We start from the raw sequence: 17,752 nt of genomic DNA, 5'->3' as shown, positions 1-17,752 counted from the left end.
GTGTGTGTGTGTGTGTGTGTGTGTGACAGGACCTCACTCTGTTTTCCAGGCTGGAGTGTGGGAGTGTGTGTGTGTGTTTGAGACAGGGCCTCACTCTGTTTCCCAGGCTGGAGTGTGTGTGTGTGTGTGTGTGTGTTTGAGACAGGGCCTCACTCTGTTTCCCAGGCTGGAGTGTGGGAGTCTGTGTGTGTGTGTGTGACAGGGCCTCACTCTGTTTCCCAGGCTGGAGTGTATGTGTGTGTGTGTTTGAGACAGGGCCTCAGTTTCCCAGGCTGGAGTGTGGGAGTCTGTGTGTGTGTGTGTGTTTGAGACAGGGCCTCACTCTGTTTCCCAGGCTGGAGTGTGGGTGTGTGTGTGTGTGTGTGTGACAGGGCCTCACTCTGTTTCCCAGGCTGGAGTGTGGGAGTCTCTGTGTGTGTGTGTGTGTGTGTGACAGGACCTCACTCTGTTTTCCAGGCTGGAGTGTGGGAGTGTGTGTGTGTGTGTTTGAGACAGGGCCTCACTCTGTTTCCCAGGCTGGAGTGTGTGTGTGTGTGTGTGTGTGTGTGTGTGTTTGAGACAGGGCCTCACTCTGTTTCCCAGGCTGGAGTGTGGGAGTCTGTGTGTGTGTGTGTGTGTGACAGGGCCTCACTCTGTTTCCCAGGCTGGAGTGTATGTGTGTGTGTGTTTGAGACAGGGCCTCAGTTTCCCAGGCTGGAGTGTGGGAGTCTGTGTGTGTGTGTGTGTGTGTGAGACAGGGCCTCACTCTGTTTCCCAGGCTGGAGTGTGTGTGTGTGTGTGTGTGTGTGTAACAGGCCCTCACTCTGTTTCCCAGGCTGGAGTGTGTGAGTGTGTGTGTGTGTCTGTGTGTGTGACCGGGCCTCACTCTGTTTCCCAGGCTGGAGTGTGGGAGTGTGTGTGTGTGTGTGTGTGTGTGAGACAGGGCCTCACTCTGTTTCCCAGGCTGGAGTGTGGGAGTGTGTGTGTGTGTGTGTGAGAGACAGGGCCTCACTCTGTTTCCCAGGCTGGAGTGTGGGAGTGTGTGTGTGTGTTTGAGACAGGGCGTCACTCTGTTTCCCAGGCTGGAGTGTAGGAGTGTGTGTGTGTGTGTGTGTGTGAGACAGGGCCTCACTCTGTTTCCCAGGCTGGAGTGTGGGAGTGTGTGTGTGTGTATGAGACAGGGCGTCACTCTGTTTCCCAGGCTGGAGTGTAGGAGTGTGTGTGTGTGTGTGTGAGACAGGGCCTCACTCTGTTTCCCAGGCTGGAGTGTGGGAGTGTGTGTGTGTGTTTGAGACAGGGCCTCACTCTGTTTCCCAGGCTGGAGTGTGGGAGTGTGTGTGTGTGTGTGTGTGTGTGTGTGAGACAGGGCCTCACTCTGTTTCCCAGGCTGGAGTGTGGGAGTGTGTGTGTGCATTTGAGACAGGGCCTCACTGTTTCCCAGGCTGGAGTGTGGGCGTGTGTGTGTGTGTTTGAGACAGGGCCTCTGTTTCCCAGGCTGGAGTGTGGGAGTGTGTGTGTGTGAGACAGGGCCTCACTCTGTTTCCCAGGCTGGAGTGTGGGAGTGTGTGTGTGTGTGAGAGACAGGGCCTCACTCTGTTTCCCAGGCTGGAGTGTGTGTGTGTGTGTGTGTATGTGTAACAGGCCCTCACTCTGTTTCCCAGGCTGGAGTGTGGGAGTGTGTGTGTGTGTGTGTGTGTGTGAGACAGGGCCTCACTCTGTTTCCCAGGCTGGGAGTGTGTGTGTGTTTGTGTGTATGTGTGTGACAAGGTCTCTGTTTCCCAGGCTGGAATGTGTGTGTGTGTGTGACAGGGTCTCACTCTGTTTCCCAGGCTGGAGTGTGGGAGTGTGTGTGTGTGTGTGAGACAGGGCCTCACTCTGTTTCCCAGGCTGGGAGTGTGTGTGTGTTTGTGTGTATGTGTGTGTGTGACAAGGTCTCTGTTTCCCAGGCTGGAATGTGTGTGTGTGTGTGTGACAGGGTCTCACTCTGTTTCCCAGGCTGGGAGTGTGGGAGTGTGTGTGTGTGTGTGTGTGTGAGAGAGAGACAGGGCCTCACTCTGTTTCCCAGGCTGGGAGTGTGTGTGTGTTTGTGTGTATGTGTGTGTGTGACAAGGTCTCTGTTTCCCAGGCTGGAATGTGTGTGTGTGTGAGACAGGGCCTCACTCTGTTTCCCAGGCTGGGAGTGTGTGTGTGTTTGTGTGTATGTGTGTGTGTGACAAGGTCTCTGTTTCCCAGGCTGGAATGTGTGTGTGTGTGTGACAGGGTCTCACTCTGTTTCCCAGGCTGGGAGTGTGGGAGTGTGTGTGTGTGTGTGAGAGAGACAGGGCCTCACTCTGTTTCCCAGGCTGGGAGTGTGTGTGTGTTTGTGTGTGTGTGTGTGTGTGAGACAAGGTCTCTGTTTCCCAGGCTGGAATGTGTGTGTGTGTGTGTGACAGGGTCTCACTCTGTTTCCCAGGCTGGGAGTGTGGGAGTGTGTGTGTGTGTGTGTGTGTGTGTGTGTGTCAGAGCCTCACTCTGTTTCCCAGGCTGGGATTGCAGTGGCACAATGAGAGCTCCTTGCAGCCTCAACCTCCTGGGCTCAACGGATCCTCCTGCTTCAGCCTCCTAAGTAGCTGGGACCGCAGGTGCCCACCACCACACCTGGCTAAGTTTTTTATTTTTTTTGTAGAGACGAGGTGTTGCTATGTTGCCCAGGCTGGCTTCAAACTCTTGGGCTCAAGCGACACCCCCTGCCTCCACCTCCCAGAGTGCTGGGATTACAGGCATGAGCCCTGCACCCAAGGGTTTGTGCTTTTTTACAGTGTTACATAAATGACATCCTGCAGCACGCACACACTCCTTGTCTGACTTCTGTCACGTAGCGTAACTATTCTGAGATCCATGCTTGCTGCTGTGTCTGTTGTAAACACTCATTTTTATTGCCACAGCATGGGTACACCCCAACCCGCTCATCTGTTCGTCTCTTGGTGGACATCAGGGTGGTTTCCAGTTTTGAATCATGGAAAGTAATGTGGCCATTTACATTCACACACAGGTTTTCAGAAGGACATACATTTCCCTTACTCTTGGGGAGAGACCTAGAAATAAAACTAGATGCTGTGGGAGGTGTGTGTGAAACTTGTTCAGAAACGGCCTAGCTCTCATTTCTTGTTGCAGTTGGAATGGTTCATCTCGCTGACTTTGGCCCTTCCTAGACGTGGAGGGTGCGGTCTGTGATTTTGGCTTGCGTGTCTCCCGGGACCAGGGGTGCCGTGCAGCTTTGCACGTGCTACTTCACCACTGATGCATCTTGTTGGGGGAAGCATCTGTTGAGATCTTTTGCCCGTTGCTGTAAAATTGGGTTATTTGTTTTCCTATTGTTGAGTTTGAGAGTTCTTTCTTTCTTTTTTTTTTGAGATGGAGTTTTGCTCTTGTTGCCCAGGCTGGAGTGCAGTGGCGCCATCTTGGCCCACTGCAACCTCCGTCTCCTGGGTTCAAGCGATTCTCCTGCCTCAGCCTCCCAGGTAGCTGGAACTACAGGCATTTGCCACCATGCCAGGCTAATTTTTGTATTTTTAGTAGAGGTGGGGTTTCACCATGTTGTTCAGGCTGGTCTCGAATTCCTGACCTCAAGTGATCCGCCTGCCTTAGCCTCCCAAAGTGCTGGGATTACAGGCGTGAGCCACCATGAGAGTTCTTTGTATATATTCTGAATCAATCCTTGATGAAATAGATTTGCAAAGATTTTTCTCCTGGTTGGTGGCCTTGTCCTCTCACCGTTAACCATCTGAAGAGCAAATTTTAAACATTTTTGATGAATTTCAGTTTGTCAATTTGTTCTTTTAGGAATTGTGCTTTTGGTATCATGTCTGAGAAATCTTTGCCTTATCCAGAGTCGTAAAGATTTTCTCCTGTGTTTTTATGGCTCCAGCTTTACATTTAGGCCCACGATCCTTTTTGAGTTAATGTTTGTGTATAGTGTGAGGTATGAATGCAAATTATTCTTCTTTTTCTTTTTGCATATGGGGATCCAGTCGTTCCAGAATATGAAATTGCTGCAGCATGGTTTCTTGAAGAAGCTACAATTGTGCACCGAGTCGCCTTTGCACCTTTGTCAAAAGTCTGAACCCTGCATGGTGGTGGGTGCCTGCGGTCCCAGCTACTTGGGAGGCTGAGGTGGGAGGATCCCTAGAGCCTGGGAATTTTGAGGCTGCAGCGAGCAGAGATGGCACCACTGCACTCCAGCCTGGGCAACAAAGTGAGACCCTGCCTGAAAAAAAGTCATCAGTCTGTGTGTGTAAGCTGATTTCTGGACCGTTTTCTTTTGGATCTACTTGAATATTTTTACACCAGTATCACTCAAGTTTTGCTTACGCTGGTCTCATATGAATTCTTAGAATGTTAGCTCTTCAATTGTGTTCTTTTTCAGGATTGTTTTAGCTCTTCTCCTCCTCTGCTTTTCCATATGTGTTTTAGAATGGACCTGTGAATTTCTATAAATGCAGGGAGAGTTGACATCTTAACAGTATTGAACTTACTAATCCACGAACCTTGGATGTCCCTGTTTATTCAGGTTTTCTTCCACTTCTTCCAAGGATTTTTCACTCTTTCAATTTGGAGGTCTTTCACATCTTTTGTCAGATTGACCTCTAAGTATTGCCTATTTTTATACAGTTAGGAAGTGGTATTTTTAATGTCAATATCTGATAGTTGATTACCATTTTATAGAAACACAATGGACTTTGTATATCAGTCTTGTTATTCCACAACCTTGTTAATCTCACTGAGTAGTTCTTGCAGGTTTTTCTTTTGTTGTTGATTCCATCGGGTTAGATGGTCACGTTATCTGTAGATAAGATTGTTTTCTTTTTCCTTTCTCGCCTGTATGGCTTTTATTTCTTTTGGGGGCCTAATTGCACGAGCAGGAACCTCCAGGTTAATGTTGGACGGAGGTGATGAGGGCAGACATCCCAGCCTCCTTTCTGTTCTTAGTGAGAAACTGCTCAGTCTTCCGCCATCGGTTGTGGGGTTTTCATAGATATCCTGTATTAGGTTAGGGAAGTTCCCTCTATTCCTAATTTACTGAGTGATGTTTTTTAAACAAGTCAGGAACCGACGTTGGATTTTTCAAATGCTTTTTCTGCACTGTTAAAAGAAAAACCGTAGACAAATTAAATTTAACAGAGTTTAATTAAGCAAAGAACCACTCGCTAATGGGGCAGCCCCCAAACCAAAATAGGTTCAGAGAGGCTCTGGTGCTGCTGTGTGGCTGAAGATTGGTGGACAGAAAAAGGAAAGGAGGCACAGAAAACGGAAGCAAAGCACAGAAACTGCCAGAGGGGCTGCAGCTCCATGCTTGCCTTATCTGAACACGGTTGGAATGGCCGGCACCCTTGATGAGCGGAAACCTGGTGAGTGGCACAAGGGAAGGCTTCAGTCTGTTTACGTCTCCAGTGAGGTTTCAGTTCACGGTGGATGGAGAAGGTGGAACATAAAATATGTCAGGAGGCAGCCTTACGCCAAGCTTAATTTAACGATTTCCCCCTTTAGACATTGATGTCCCTGTCGCCATTGTAAATGTACTTGTTTGGTCCCAAGCCCCACTGGGAAATAGCAGAACAATGGGTTTCGTAAGTGGGAACGAGGACCTCGGGTTATATATTTTTGTAAGGGATAGAGAGGAACCTCCTTGTGCTGGAATTTCATGTGCTCAGAAAAACAAACCCTGGTCTGCCTTAGGACCTATCTGCTTCCGTAAAGCTTCGGTTTGATGGTGTTGCGTTTAGCTTGCGTGACTCCATCTGGGTTTGGTCTGGTCCGTTAGGGCCTCTTGCAGGAGCTCAGTCCAAAACAATGGCCTCTTATAATTTTGTTTAAAAATTCCCTGCCTTTGGTCAGGTTCTCATTTAGTGGAAAGTGTAGCCAAGCCTTAGGGCCTTGGCACTACCCTCAGTCACCGCCACTTCCAGCTTCCGGTCACAGAATGTCATTCGTACCTAGGTTACGACGTCCTCATGGCCTTGTGTTTCTTTGAGTTCTTGTTGCTCCAGTCAAAGAGACACCATTTAGCATCCTACAGATGGCTGCATGCAAACATTTAAAACTCCGGAGAGAATGCAGAGCACCAGGGAGACGAGTATTATGACCATCAGGAAGATCATATTTAATACCAAGAATGTGAAGCATGCTCCTTAGGTGGGGTCCCATGAAGCAAACCAACGAAAATCAAATAGATCAGAGAGTGAGCTAGATAAAGAGTCTACTCATTTCAAACAAGCAGCCTGTTTGTTAATCCCCTACAACCGAACCTTTCTAATACCTGATACATTCCTCCATGTGCCACAAGAAGCATCGGCAACGGCACAGACGCTCCTCTGTTTAGCTAGTAAGGAATCCAGAGCAAGTCTATCATCCCACACTCCTTTAGCAAGAGAATTTAAAGACTGTTGTGTAACCATAGCCTTTGGAGTAGAATCTGTTCCAGAGCCAATTACGAGGGATACTTTTTTTTTTTTTTTGAGACGGAGTCTCGCTCCGTCGGCTGGAGTGCAGCGGCGCCAGCCATGTCTCGGCTCACTGCAACCTCCACCTCCTGGGTTCAAGCGATTCTCCTGCCTCAGCCTCACGATTAGTTGAGATTACAGGCGCCCGCCATCATACCCAGCTTATTTTTAATATTTTTAGTAGAGATAGGGTTTTGCCGTGTTAGCCAGGATGGTCTTGATCTCTTGACGTTGTGATCCACCCGCCTCGGCCTCCCAAAGTGCTGGGATTACAGGCGTGAGCCACCACGCCCAGCAGAGGGATACATTTTAAATCTTTGCCTCATTTACTCCAAACCATGGAAAAAGAGGCCTCACAAGCAATGCCCATCTAGAAGGGTGAAGCTCCTGCCAGAGTTCTCTTTAAGCTGTGATGTAGAGGAGTGGAGCGATGTTGTTTGTGATTGATTGGGAAGCAACAAAGGCACCCTCAACATTTTTCACCCAGACCGGGCACAGGGGCTCACGCCTGTAATGCCAACACTTTGGGAAGCCGAGGTGGGCACTTGAGGTCAGGAGTTCGAGACCAGCCTGGTCAACATGGTGAAACCCTGTCTCTACTAAAAACAGAAAAATTAGCTGGGCTTGGTGGTAGGTGCCTGTAATCCCAGCTACTTGGGAGGCTGAGGCAGGAGAATCGCTTGAACCTGGGAAGCAAAGGTTGCTGTGAGCTGAGATCACACCACTGCATTCCAGCTTGGACAACAGAGTGAGACTTGGAGTGAGCTAATTTTTTTTTTCACCTACATTGGCCTTTCGTCTTCCAACTTGTCAAGGCAAAAGGTTGTCCACATATAGGATTGGCTGCAAAATCCTCCACAAATAAAAGTATACCCCATGAGTGCACATAAGAGATCCCTTTTTAGTTCTATTATTCAGAGGCATGACAGTCTTAAGTTGTTGGGAAAAAGCTGTCCATATCTGGGATGCCAGCTGCTTCTGGGGAGAAACTTCCCTGATTAGCTTTACCTTAAAATCTCCAATGGGGCTGCAGTTGCTAGAGTCTGGCGATGCCCTCTTGAGCGGTGAGGTAACGAACCCAGGGTTCAAAGTCCTAAAATTTCACTGCAGTGTGGGTGGCAAGGGCAGTCTTTCTGTGATACTCTCAGAAAACCAAATGTCTGGGTTCTAGATTGTGAAGCGTTTGATAGGGTCCTCAGTGGACCATGAAAAGCTTTCTGTACCTGGTGAAAATGTACTTAGGCATAATGCATTAAGGCCTAGGAGCCTTTAGCCATATCGGAGTTGAGGAGCGGAAGATACATGAGGTTCTATATAGGACTTCCAGGGACTATTTCATAAGGCACCAACTTATGTTTTCCACTGGAAATGGACCCGACGGCCATCCACCTGCAACACCCTTGACCAAGGCAGCCCAGTTCATTCAGTTCCCTTGCTTAATATTATTGTATCTGTAACAAGTTATTAACAGTTTTACCACTTCAGCAGTGAAACAAGTACGTCTATCATGGGAGATTTCTCAAGGGACATCCCATGAGAAAAACAATTTTCTAATAATCTTTTAGCTACTGCTATAACATCAGTGCTCTTGCCTGGGAAAGCTTCTATATAACCAGAAAACACGCATTGAAAATGACAATTGAAGGAAATCCCTCCAGCAATGTTTCAATGGCCCATCAAGTAGCAGAAGTGTAATGGAAGTTTCGATTGTCCTCCCAGGATTATGGGTTTGGCAGACCAAACATCGGTCGTAAACCATTTTAACAACTTACAACGGTCACCATGTCAAATATATATATGTATATTATATATACATATATATATAAAATTTGTATTAATTTGTCTTTTCCATGATGAATCATGGAGTGCAGAGCATTTAATAGTGGAAGCTTCAAGGACACAGGAAGGACCAGGTGGCCATCTTGGCTGTCCATGTGTCCATGCTTGATGCTGGACTTATATCTTCTTAAATACCAATTTTGTTTCTCCAGTTCAGGTGCATAGCACTGTTTATTAGAAGGGTTATCATAGGTAATTTGACTTGGACGATGGATTTAATTCAAATTGAGTATCTAAACAATATCAGTACTGGCTGATTTAGCATGAAAAGCTGGCAAAGTGTTTTCTCGGTATTCAATTAATTTTTGTCCTGCCCAGGTTAGCAATTTTATAAACCAGTCAATCTTTCCATTAGAGTTCCGGGAATTTTTACCCAGTCCAAATGACATTACACTAAAGTTATCAGAAGCCTATTCAAGAGGGCTTATCAGGGTCCTTTCTCTCCTTTCACGAACCTCCTGGAGGACTCAATATTGTAGGATTGTGTGTGTTTGTGAGGAGTTTTCAGAAACGTCAGAAAAAAGCAATTAACTCTGGAAATGACGTCAAATGGTCATGGTTAAAGAAGAACTCACAAGGAATTTTGATTATTTCTGTGGCCTACAATAACTTAACTGTAATTAAGAGTGACAGCATATACCCAGATGTATCAGAATTTTAGGAACCCCATACAATTTTGGAGCATATATTAATGACGTATTCACAAACAATGTCTCAAATAAGGTTAAACATCATTTCTTATTTGGCAGTGCTTCCCATGTAATTTAATTTATCAAATACTTCTGTCTCTCTCTTTTCTGGATACTATAGGGGCCCTTAGTAGCTCTCTCCACTGGGAAAGGCTGTTATCGTCTTTGTTTTAAACTATAAACTAAGTTTCTCCCAAAGTTAGTTCAGCCTACTCCCAGGAATAAGCAAGGACAGCTTGGAGGTTAGAAGCAAGATGGAGGGGCCAGGCACGGTGGCTTACGCCTGTAACCCCAGCACTTTGGGAGGCCGAGGTGAGCGGATCACAAGGTCAGGAGTTCCAGACCAGCCTGGCCAATATGGTGAAACCTCATCTGTACTAAAAAAAATACAAAATTAGTCGGGTGTGGTGGCAGATGCCTGTAATCCCAGTTACTTGGGAGGCTGAGGCAGGAGAATCGCTTGAACCCAGGAGGCAGAGGTTGTGGTGAGCCAAGTTTACGCCATTGCACTCCAGCCTGGGCGACAAGAGCAAAACACCATCTCTAAAAAAAAAAAAAAGGCAAGATGGAGTCAATTAAGTTAGATGTCTCTCACCGTCTCAGTCAAAGAGACAATGCAAAGGTGGTTTCAGCTTTTTCCTAAATATTATCAGATACATGTCATACAGAGAGACATATAGTCATAACAGACACAGATAGAAACAGATCTTACAGATTTCAGAAAGAATTTTCATTTGCCAGCTTTCAAATAGTTTTCTTTTCCCCCTTTAGACTATCAATCTTCTAATTACTTGTTTCATCATCCTAGGCAATCGTTAGCTAGGGAACAATTTGCCTTCAAAAAAGATAACTCTTAGGTGAAACAAGGCAGAAAATGTATATATGAAAAGCTATTTAAGCTGAGACTTTCAGCTTAAATACTGTACCATCATCATTTGCTCAACCAAGAAAAAAGCAAGGCCCAGTGAAGACAACGTGGCCAGGAAAAACACGTTAAACAAAGGTAAGACTTGTGACGTAAATTTAAAACAAAGGGATGTCCCTCCCAGACGTTGCAAATGGAAATGTCTTGTGGAGATGTAAATTTCTTTCACAAAATGGTTTCAAGGTAGCCATTGAATGTCAGAAAGGTGCATTTTAGTTATTAGGCTGGTTGAAAAGTAATTGCAAAAACCACAATTTTGGCCAGGCGCGGTGGCTCACGCCTGTAATCCCAGCACTTTGGGAGGCCGAGGCGGGTGGATCATGAGGTCAGGAAATCGAGACCATCCTGGCTAACACGGTGAGATCCCGTCTCTACTAAAAATACAAAAAATTAGCCAGGCGTGGTGGCGGGCACCTGTAGTCCCAGCTACTCGGGAGGCTGAGGCAGGAGAATGGTCTGAACCCGGGAGGCGGAGCTTGCAGTGAGCCGGGATCGCGCCACTGCACTCCAGCCTGGGTGACAGAGCAAGACTCTGTCTCAAAAAAAAGAAAACACACACAATTACTTTCACACCAACCTATGGATAGGTGGTCCTTCTAATGTGGCTACTGCCTCTTAGCTGAAATTACTGAGTACAGGGTGGGGCCCATCAAGGAATAAGGCAAAGAAAGCCTTCCCTCGGCCTGGGCTCAGCGTGGGTGGATCTGAAGTAAAGCCTGCTGGATCTGAGAGACCTTTTAGCCACACTTCATCTAGGACAGCTTTCTGTGTGGGATCGTAACCAGGCCAAAAGCTCAGCAGATTCATTTTTTCTTATCAATTGGTCACTTAAGCTTTTTATTTGTCTTAATTAATTTATATTTATGATCTTATTTTGTCTTTATCTTATTTGACAGGGTGTTGCTCTGTCACCCAGGCTGGAGTGCAGTGGTGCCATCATAGCTCACTGCAATTGTTACAGGAGAGGGGTCCTGATCCAGACCCCAAGAGAGAGTTCTTGGATTTGGATCCTGTGCAAGAAAGAATTCAGGGTGAGTCCACGGCGCAAAGCGAAAACAGGTTTATTAAGAAAGTAAAGGAAGAAAGAATGGCTACTCCATAGACCGAGCAGCCCCGAGAGCTGCTGGTTGCCCATTTTTTGGTTATTTCTTGATGAGATGCTAAACCAGGGGTGGATTATTCATGCCCCCCACCCCCGCTTTTTAGGCCATACAGGGTAACTTCCTGACGTTGCCATGACATCTGTAAACTGTCATGGTGCTGGTGGGAGTGTGGCAGTGAGGACGACCAGAGATCACTCTCGTCACCATCTTGATTTTGGTGGATTTTAGCCGGCTTCTTTACTGCAACCTGTTTTATCAGCAAGGTTTTTATGACCTGTATCTTGTGCCGACCTCCTGTCTCATCCAGTGACTTAGAATGCCTGACCATGTGGGAATGCAGCCGAGTAGGACTCAGTCTCATTTTACCCAGCCCCTGTTCAAGATGGAGTCGCTCTGGTTCACACGCCTCAGACACAGCCTCTGCCTCCCGCCTCAGCCTCCTAAGCAGCTGGGACTACAGGTGAGTGCTACCGTGCCTGGCTAATTTTTTTTTTTCTGTAGAGATAGTGGGGAGCTGTGGAGCGGGGGGCGGGGGGCGGGGGGCGGGGGGCGGGTGTCTCACTGTATTGCCCAGGCTGGTCTCAAACTCCAGGGCTTAAGCCATCTTCCCACCTTGGCCTCTCAAAGTGCTGGAATTACAGGCATGGGCCACCTTGCCAGGCCTCATTTGCCTTTTATGCAGACACTTTTAAAAGAGGGAGTAAAAATACTGAAATCATTTTAGAAGCTTCTTCACATCAATTGGCATCCCTGATGAGGCTAATTAGGAGCCCTTGTTTTTAGGTGCACTTCTTAAAGTGCAGTGGTGTTCACCTGGAACATCCCACCGTGATTTTCATTCACCTTTAGTAAGATGCCACCATTTCTGTAAACATTTGCCGCGTCCGGGACCTAACACGTACGGACATACAAGCCAGAAGGTGCTCGGTTTTTCAGAGATGAAGGATCCCATTTTACATTAAATCTTGGCTTTGGCTGTTAGATCCTCATGATCAACTGAGCAATGATTTTTCCCTGCCTTAGTGTGCAAGAAAAAGAAACCAAGAGAGTAGAACACGAACATCCTTGTGAATGTCCAAAAGCTGGAGTGTGCACCTCCTGCAGTCCTGCCATTTACAGCCAGTTTCCGCCTGACCCAGTCAAGACACACAAGGCCTCTAACTGGATCCAAGCCAGTGAATGATCAAATCAGATTCCATCCTGGACCCAGTCCAGTTTCTGTCACGACTTCTGAACCCAGTTTAGATAAAAAATTTGCTCAAGCAAACTCAGATGGCTCAAAACACACATCCATGGAGCTTTGGAATCCAAGAGAGAACTTCCCACGATCCCCAGCTGCTCTGAGAGAGCAGAGGGCACAGTGGGCCCTGTGGGTCCTCCATTGGTCAGTCAGAGCTCCTGGGGGCCGCTGGAAGCTCTACGCCAGATCCACTTCTGATGCCATCCGTTTAAAGAGAAAACTTGGCCGGGCGCAGTGGCTCACGCCTGTAATCCCAGCACTTTGGGAGGCCGAGGCGGGTGGATTGCCTGAGCTCAGGAGTTCAAAACCAGCCTGGGCAACACGGTGAAACCCCGTCTCTACTAAAATACAAAAAATTAGCCAGGCATGGTGGTGCATGCCTGTAATCCCAGCTACTCCAGAGACTGAAGCAGGAGAATTGCTTGAACCTGGTAGGCGGAGGTTGCAGTGAGCAGAAGTGGCACCACTGCACTCCAGCCTGGGCAACAGAGCAAGACTCTATCTCAAAAAAGAAAAAAAAAAGAAGAAATTTAAGGCCAGGTGCAATGGCTTACATCTGTACATCTGTAATTTCAGCACTTTGGGAGGCTGAGGCGGGTGGATCACTTGAGGCCAGGAATTCGAGACCAGCGTGCCACCACGCCCAGCTAATTTTTGTATTTTTAGTACAGATGGGGGTCTCACTATGTTGGGCAGGCTAGTCTCGAACTCCTGACCTCAGGTGATCCACCCACCTTGGCCTCCCAAAGTGCTGGGATTACAGGCTTGAGCCACCGCGCCCAGGCTCTTTATTCTTTTAATCTCTGCAGAATCTGTACTCACGCTGCCTCTCTTGTTCCTGATATTGGTAATTTCTATCCTTCTCCTCCTTTCCCTGGGCCCTTCCCCATCAAGTTGGCTAAAGGTTTATCAGGATTACTGATATTCTTAAAGAACCAAGTTTTGGTTTTCTCAATTTTGTTCTATTATTTATTGTTTTCTGTTTTATCAGCTTCCACTTGATGTTTACTATTTCCTTTCTTCTGCCCACTTTGGGTTTAATTTGCTTTTCTTTTTCTATTTTCCTTAAACTGAGAGCAAGGTCATTGCTTGAGACTTCTTTTTTTTTTTTTTTTTTTTTTGAGACCGAGTCTTGCTCTGTCACCCAGGCTGGAGTGCAGTGGCACCATCTCAGCTCACTGCAACGTCTGTCTCCCAGGTTCAAGTAATTCTCCCTGACTCAGCCTCCCGAGTAGCTGGGATTACAGGCACACGCCACCACACCTAGCTAATTTTTGAATTTTTAATAGAAACAGGTTTTCGCCATGGTGGCCAGGCTACTCTCGAACTCCTGACCTCAGGTGATCCGTCTGCCTCAGGCCCTCAAAGTGCTGGGATTACAGGCGTGAGCCACCGCGCCCGGCCTTCTTCTTTTTTTTTTTTTTTTCTGAGACAGAGTGTCGCTCTGTCGCCCAGGCTGGAGTGCAGTGGCGTGATCTCAGCCCACTGCAACCTCTGCCTTCTGGGTTCAAACGATTCTCGTGCCTCAGCCTCTCTAGTAGCTGGGATTATAGGCGTGCGCCACCACGCCTGGCTAATTTTTGTATTTTTGGTAGAGACGGGGTTTCTACCAAACCCTGGTAGAAATGTTGCCCAGGGTGTTCTTGACCTCGTGGGCTCAAGCAATCCTACCACCTTGGGCTCCCAAGGTGCTGGGATTACAGGTGTGAGCCACCACACCTGGCCAGTTAAACCAGATTTCTTACAGGCAGCACATAGTTGGGCTTTGCTTTTTTATCAATCAGACAACCTCTGCTTTCTTTTTGTGGGGGGGACAGGGTCTCACTGGCGTCCAGGCTCGAGTGTGTTGGTGCGATCACAGCTCATGGCAGCCTCGACCTCCAGGGCTCAAGGGATCCTCCTGCCTCAGCCTCCCGAGCAGCTGTGACTACTGGCACATGCCACCACGCCCAGCTAAAGTTTTTTTTTTTTTTTTTTGAGAGATGAGTTCTCCCTCTGTTGCCCAGGCTGGTCTTGAACTCCTGGACTCAAGGGATCCTCCTCTACCAGCCTCTAAAAGTGCTGGGATTACAGGAGTGAGCCACTGTGCATGGCCCCTCTGCTTCTTAATTGGGGAGTTTAGCCCACTGATATTTAATGTGCTTACTGGTATGATTAGGTTAGAGTCTGTCACCTTGTTATTTGCTTTCTATTTGTCACATCTGTTCTTTTCTCCCCTTTACTCTTTTTCTGCCTCCTTTTGCGTTCATGAGAAGTTTTATTCGTTACATCATCTTGTTTGCTGGCTTTTTCGCTGTAACTCTTTGTTTTGTTATTTTAGGGGTTGACTTAGGGTTTTTAGTTGTTAGCTTTAACGTCCCACAGTTGGCTCTGAGTGACTGATATTTCCTCTTTTTTATGGGTCACCCTTTCCTGCTTCTTTGTCTTTTTGATAATTTTTTATTGGAATGCAGACATTGTAAACTTTAACTCGGGTGGGAGCTAGATACTTTTATATTTCCACAAATATTCCTGAGCTTTGTTCTGGAATGTAGCTGTTTATCTGCAAGCAGTTTGATCCTTTCAAGTATTAGTTTTACCGTTTGTAAGGGAGGTCTGGAATAGTGTGGGCTAACTATTCCCCACTATGGAGGCAAGCTGTTTCTGAGCCCCCCACCGCTGTGCGTGATAGGGTTTTCTGCTGTGGCTGGTGGGAGCAGACACAATTCCTAGGTCCATGCGAGCGCCCGGCACTGGTCTCTCTAGTCCTTTCGGATTGTGCTTTCCCGCCTTGGGACGTTTCCCCTGGGATGTGCTGATGGCTCAGTCCCTAATACTCCAGGGGTACTCTCGGGTCTCAGCTTCTCTCTCTGGGAAGCTCTCTGAGCTTCACGAACTTCAGCTGCCTGGAGACCCCCAGCTCTGTCTCATCAGCTCAGGGACTCTGTGGGCTCCACCTCAACTCCCGCTTCCCACACTGAGGCCTGGAAACCCACTAGAAAGTGCATGGGCAGCGAGAGGCCCCTGAGGCCAATTCCCAGCCCGGGAAGCACTGTTGTGCACAGCCCACGTGTGGGGTCTTGAGAGCCATTGTGTTGTGTATTTTGTCTGTTCTGTGTTGCTGTTTGGTTGTTTCATTGTCTTGTGTATTTTATCTGTTCTGTGTTGCTGTTTGGTTGTTTCAGGCAGGAAGATAAATCCAGTCCCTGCTACCCCATCTCAGCCAGGAGTGGAAATCTGCCTTTTAATTTTGGTGGACATGTTTGGATAGACAGAAACTTGAAATGGTGAAGTGGTGAAATGGGCTGAGCTGCCCTTTTCTTCCATCATGTTTCCACTGTTCTAAAGCTGGAAACATTGTTCCCCAGCATGAAAGCAGATGAGTGTGCAGCACACATCTCTCTAGCTTATTTATCTATTCGAGATGGAGTCTCGCTCTGTTGTCCAGGCTGGAGTGCAGTGGCGCAATCTTGGCTCACTGCAACCTCGGCCTCCAGGGTTCAAGCGATTCTCCTGCCTCAGCCTCCCCAGTAGTTGGGATTACAGACTCCCGCCACCATGCCTGGCTTATTTTTTTATATTTTTAGTAGAGACAGGGTTTTGCCATGTTGGCCAGGCACGTCTCGAACTCCTAACCTCAGGTGATCCAACCGCCCCGGCCTCTCAAAGTGCTGGGATAACAAGCGTGAGCCACCGCGCCCGGCCTCTAGCTTTATTTTTAACCATTTTTTTTTCACATGTCGTGGCCTCTGTAATTCACCTGGAATGTATTTTGGCATTTGATGTGGAGAGCAAATCTCACTGCCTTTTTTCCTCCCCAGTGCATACCTGATTTTCTCGACCTCTTTTATGAAATATCCCCGCCAGACTTCCTCGACCGAGCCACCCCCAGGTTCCCGTGCATACACAACATTGCGGGATAGGTATCGTGGAATGAGGGTCCGTGTTACGACCTACAGAAGATGTGGCTGTGAAGTCAGGAGTCACAGTCTCAGAGTTGACTGCGCTGCCTCGTAGCTGTGTGACCTTCAGGATTTTTTTCAACCCCCTCTGAGCTTCAGTTTGCTCTCTGGGAAGACTCCAAGGATAAGAGCATCTACCTCCTCAGCCTGCTGTGAGAGTTACGGGGCCAGGGCCAAAGACGCTTTGTCCGACTGCTGGTCTGCGGGGAGCTCTAAATATGAATCTGCTACATCACCTTCACTTTTGAATTCGGCTCTGATGTTCCAAATGTTCTTGGCCGTTCCTTCGTGTTTCTCCTGTACGAATTTCAGCTTCTTTTTGCCAAGTATCTCCCCACCCCCGCCCACCCCCACCCCCAAATAAACTCACTAGAATGTTGGTTGAAAATCTGATAAGGCTACACATTGATTTGGAAAGAAATGATTTTTTGTGAGAGTCAAACTCCCTACCCACTTTTTTTCTTTTGTTTTTTCAAAAGTTTGTTTCTTACATTTGTCATTCAAGTTTGTCATTTTCTTGCTACAGACTCCAAACACTTTTCAAGAGGACCGTCACTAAGTACTTTATACTCTTGTTTGGGTTTTTTTAGAGTAAAAAATGTTCAAATTCTACTTTATCTTCTAGCTGGTGGTTGTTGGAAGATAATTTTAAAAACTGATTTAAAATATGTATTTTGCATCTGGCCGCGTTCCTGAATTCTCTCATTCTTTCTGAAAACTCTTCCGCCGACTCTCTGGGGGCTCCTAGGAATGTGTTGTTTTGGCTCCTCCTTTCCAGAACTTATACGTCTCATTTCCGCCTCACATCATTGGCATTGTCCTTCATTTCCAGACCAGGGTCGAACAGTAATGGTAAAAGCAGGCATCCTTCTTTGGTTCCTGTCTTGGGCTGGAACGCCTTAGTGTTCCCCCAGCAAGGGGAGATAAAGGAAGTGCTTATTTATAGTTTTCTATAGTTTCTTAAGCTTTCGTGTTGTTTTGCTTTCAGAAACAAGAATTGACTTTTAGCAAATGCCCTTCCCCCTATAGTTAACAATTAGGAACTATTTAAACTATGCCAGTAGGCATAAATAAAGTTAGGAAGAGCCCCCATCTACCCAGCCCCCGCTTAGCTTAAGAAAAACAACATGGCTGGGCATGGTAGCTCACGCCTGTAATCCCAGCACTTTGGGAGGCTCGAGTCCAGGAGTTTGAGACTAGCCTGGGCAACACAGTGAGTCTCTACAAAAAATACAAAAGTTGGGCCTGGGTACGGCAGCTCACACCTGTAATCCCAGCACTTTGGGAGGCTTGAGTCCAGGAGTTTGAGACTAGCCTGGGCAACACAGTGAGTCTCTACAAAAAATACAGAAGTTGGGGCCGGGCGCGGTGGCTCATGCCTGTAATCCCAGCACTTTGGGAGGCTGAGGTGGGCGGATCACGAGGTCAGGAGATCGAGACCATCCTAGCCAACACAGTGAAACCCCATCTCTACTAAATACAAAAATTAGCCGGGCGTGGTGGCACGCGCCTGTAATCCCAGCTACTCGGGAGACTGAGGCAGGAGAATTGCTTGAA

At 47.3% G+C, this 17,752-nt stretch overlaps 1 long non-coding RNA gene across 5 annotated transcripts; it reads left to right on the top strand.

The window, feature by feature from the left end:
* Positions 1-3,055: 3,055 nt before the first annotated feature.
* On the top strand, positions 3,056-16,878 carry LOC129136391 (uncharacterized). Of its 5 annotated transcripts, none has more exons than XR_010147424.1 (6): positions 3,088-3,179; positions 3,990-5,366; positions 9,795-9,989; positions 10,808-10,942; positions 11,322-11,474; positions 16,055-16,878. It is a non-coding gene; the product is annotated as an uncharacterized LOC129136391 (long non-coding RNA). The 5 variants fall into 5 exon arrangements; XR_010147425.1 differs by having other exon boundaries at positions 3,129-3,306; XR_010147426.1 differs by lacking the exons at positions 3,088-3,179; positions 9,795-9,989 and adding an exon at positions 3,056-3,081.
* The last annotated feature ends 874 nt before the right edge of the window (positions 16,879-17,752 follow it).

The sequence above is a fragment of the Pan troglodytes genome, chromosome 9 (assembly GCF_028858775.2).
Source record: "Pan troglodytes isolate AG18354 chromosome 9, NHGRI_mPanTro3-v2.0_pri, whole genome shotgun sequence".
Classification (NCBI taxonomy): Eukaryota; Metazoa; Chordata; class Mammalia; order Primates; family Hominidae; genus Pan; species Pan troglodytes.
Note: the sequence above shows the minus strand (reverse complement) of the source record. Positions and strands in the feature narration are given on the sequence as shown.